This window comes from Hemiscyllium ocellatum, unplaced genomic scaffold (assembly GCF_020745735.1).
Source record: "Hemiscyllium ocellatum isolate sHemOce1 unplaced genomic scaffold, sHemOce1.pat.X.cur. scaffold_116_pat_ctg1, whole genome shotgun sequence".
Taxonomy (NCBI): domain Eukaryota; kingdom Metazoa; phylum Chordata; class Chondrichthyes; order Orectolobiformes; family Hemiscylliidae; genus Hemiscyllium; species Hemiscyllium ocellatum.
The window spans coordinates 1,999,140-2,002,715 of record NW_026867694.1 but is presented as its reverse complement, the minus strand read 5'-3'; positions in this window follow the sequence as shown (position 1 = coordinate 2,002,715).

Below are 3,576 nucleotides of genomic sequence, written 5' to 3'. Positions count from 1 at the left end.
TTTAATCAGGACTATTATTTAAACATTCGTTAAAAATCATTTGGGATCCACCTTTGGCATTGGGGTACCTAGCCAACAGACTATTCCTGCTTTCAGTATAAGTACAAATGCTTTCCAAATTAGACAGCAATGACTGAACAGCAACCAGGTCTTTCAGATTCATCTTCAATCAGAGCCTGTTGCAAGTGAATAGATGCATGGTCACGAATTATGAGAATGCACCTCACAAGTTAGTTATATTGGTGACAGGAGGTCTGCCTCCCATACTTCATTCACCTGCACCCTAGACCAGACCATTGATGAATATATTAACAATTGAATAATCTCCTGTCGCACTTGTTGTCTCACAGTAAATCCTCTAAACTCGTATCCACAAATGTCACCTTCATATTCGCCAATAGTAAAATATAATTTTACAACTGCGTGTATGGTCAGAGATTAAAACATGGGTCATCTAAAATGCTTCTTAGTGGGCTTAACTCGAGATCGGTCCAGTAGAATGCATCTGAAAAAAAAAGGCAAACGGCAAGGCAAGAATGACATTAGTAACTAAGTATTGTGGATTTTGTCAGGCCTCGGTCACCACACATTTTGTACTGTCACTCAGTTGAATATAACAATGTGCACCATAACTGGAAGTCTTGGCTGAACACCCCTCCTAGCTTCCTGACCTCACGCAATCACTGCTTCAAACATTTATCAATCCACAAGCTGGGTGATTCCGTTTGTGCTTCATCCCAACTTTCCATTGCCAAATTATCCTGTTCAACTCACTGACTCACGAATTTTCATTTCAGGGCGATGGATGTTGCTGTCGTCTTGAACAAGTATTTCCCAAAATCCTATGGCTCATGGAATGGAAAACAGAGGAAAGCATGAACCATTTCATTGTGAGAAACTCCCATTTGGCGAAAGGCAGGTTTGGGTTAACAGGACGAGAGTGATCATTACTCACAAAGAGTAAGCACAAGCCAGGACCCTGCAAAGATCAGCAGCATCACTTGGAGCACGTTCACTTACAGTCGCTGAGTCAATCAGCATGTAAACAGACCCTTCCGCCCAACCCATGCTTGCAGACTTGGTATCCTAACCTAATCCAATCCCATTTGTCAACATTTGTACCTCTAAAATATTCCGATTCATTTACGCATCCAGATGCCTTTTATCCGTTATAATTGTACCAGTCACGACGGCTTCCTCTGTCAGCTCATTTCATACACGCACCATGCTCTGTGTGAAAATATTGCCCCTTCGATCCATTTAATATTTTCTCCTGCCATCCTGAACCTATGCCCTCTGGTTCTGGACTCAGTCACCCCATCGAAAATATTTTTTCTAATTGCCCTATCCTGTCCCTCATGTATTTTACAAACCTCTGCAGTGCTACTACTCAGCCTTCGACGCTGCAGGGAAACAACACCAGCCTATGCACCCTCTCCCTGCAGCTAAAATATTCCAACTCTGGCAACATCCTGTAAAATCTTTCTGAACCCGTTCAAGATTCTCAACATCCTTTAGATTGGAAGGAAACCAGAACTGCACGCAATATTCCAAAGCTGGCCTAACCGATGTCCTTTACAGGTGAAATATGAGCTGATAACTCAGATACCCAGTGCTCTGACCAATAAAGGAAACCGTACCAAATGATGTCTTCACTACCCTATCTAACTGCGACTCTAATTTCAAGCAGCTTGGAACCTGCAATCCAAAGTCTCCCTGTTCAGCAACACTTCCGAGGAAATTACCATTAAGCATATAACTCTTGTTCTGATTGAGTTTCGGAATTGTGGCATCTCATACTTAGATAAAGTATTCTCCATCATTAATTCTTCAGCACATTGGCGTCCCTGATCGAGATCCTGTTGCAATCTGAGGTAAACCTCTTCGCTGTCGACTGCACCTCCAATTTTACTGTCATCTGCAAACTTTGCAGATATACCTCTTATGATCACATCCAAATCGCTAAAAAAATGACGAAAATTAGCGGACCCAGCATTGACCCGTGTGGTACAGCAGTGGCCTCCTGACTAAAAAGCAACACTCCATTATCCTCTGTCTTTTACCTTTGAGTCAGATCGGTCTCCAAATGCATAGTTATTCCATATCCCACAAGATCTAACCTTGCTAAGCAGTCTCTCATGAGGAACCTTGTTTGACACCTCACTGTTTTCAACATAGATCACGTTCTCCACACTGACAGCATCAATACTCTTTGTTACTTCTTCAAAGACAACTCAATCAAGTATATGAGATATGACCTCCCACGTGCAAAGCCATGCTGACTATCCCTAATCTGCCCTTATATTTATAAATGTATGTAAATCCTATTCCTCAGGACACTCTTCAGCAACCTGCCCACAACGATGTTAGGCTCAGTGGTGCATAGTTCCATGGCTTTTCCTTACTATATTTCTTAAAACTTAAAACACGTTAGCTAACCTCTAGTCTTCCAGCACGGCACCTATGAGTGTAGATTATACAAATATCTCAGCTCGGATTCCTGAAGAAGGGCTTATGCTCGAAACGTCGAATTTCCTATTCCTGAGATGCTGCCTAACCTGCTGTGCTTTAACCAGCAACACATTTTCAGCTGTGATCTCCAGCATCTGCAGACCTCATTTTTTTACTTGCCAAGCAATTACTTCCATATCTTCACTCAGCGATCAAGGGTGCTGTGGGTGCATACAGACAAAGGGAGGTATGTAGTGGTTGAGACGTTTATAGCGACATAGAAGGACTTAGATGCTGGAACGCTGGAATTACTTCTCGAGATATGGAGAGACTGAAGAGCTGGTGGCGTCTGCAATGAAATTGATGCTTGAAGCTACAAAGGTTACAGTAATAAGGAGGAGTGGGTAAGGGATAGGTGCAAGTTACAGAGATAAGGGAGGGAATTGGAGCTGGAGGGGTTTGAGGGAGAGGAAAACAGGTAGTCACTGAAGTAGAACATAACACTGAGAAAGGACTCTCATCAAAAACCATGGTTGCAGAGATAAAGAGTGATAGGTGCAAGAGGATGATTCACAGATAGAAGTGTACCGCTGGAGAAGACCACAGAAAACGGGAGGAATGACACAGAGGGCTGATACGGAGTAAAAGAGGAACGTAAGAGCTGGATAAGATTACAGAGTTTTAGAATGTTACATCTGCAGAAGGTTATAGCCATGGGTAAGACTGTGATAGCTAGCACAGGGAGAAGGAATGTTTTGGGAAAGGAGAAAGTCCCAGAGACAGGGAGGGATGTCAGTGCTGGAGGCAGTAACAGAAGCAGGAAGGAGTGTAGATATTGAATGTGTATGTAGGCTGGAGGAACTTATTGAAATATAAAGGGATGTAACTGAGGAGATTACAGAAATGGAAGGGCTTGTAAGGGGCTGCAGGAGACCAGGAGGTATAAGGGGATCGGTGGATATTATTGAGATAGTAAGGAGTGAAGTGGTTGGAGGTTATCGAGATAGTGCAGGATGTACATGCTGGTGGTGGTTGCAGTGAAAGGAAGGGAGAAATTGGTGATGGAGGTTACTGTGTTAAGTAGGGGTCTAGGCGTTCGATACGTTACATATATAGGGATGTGTG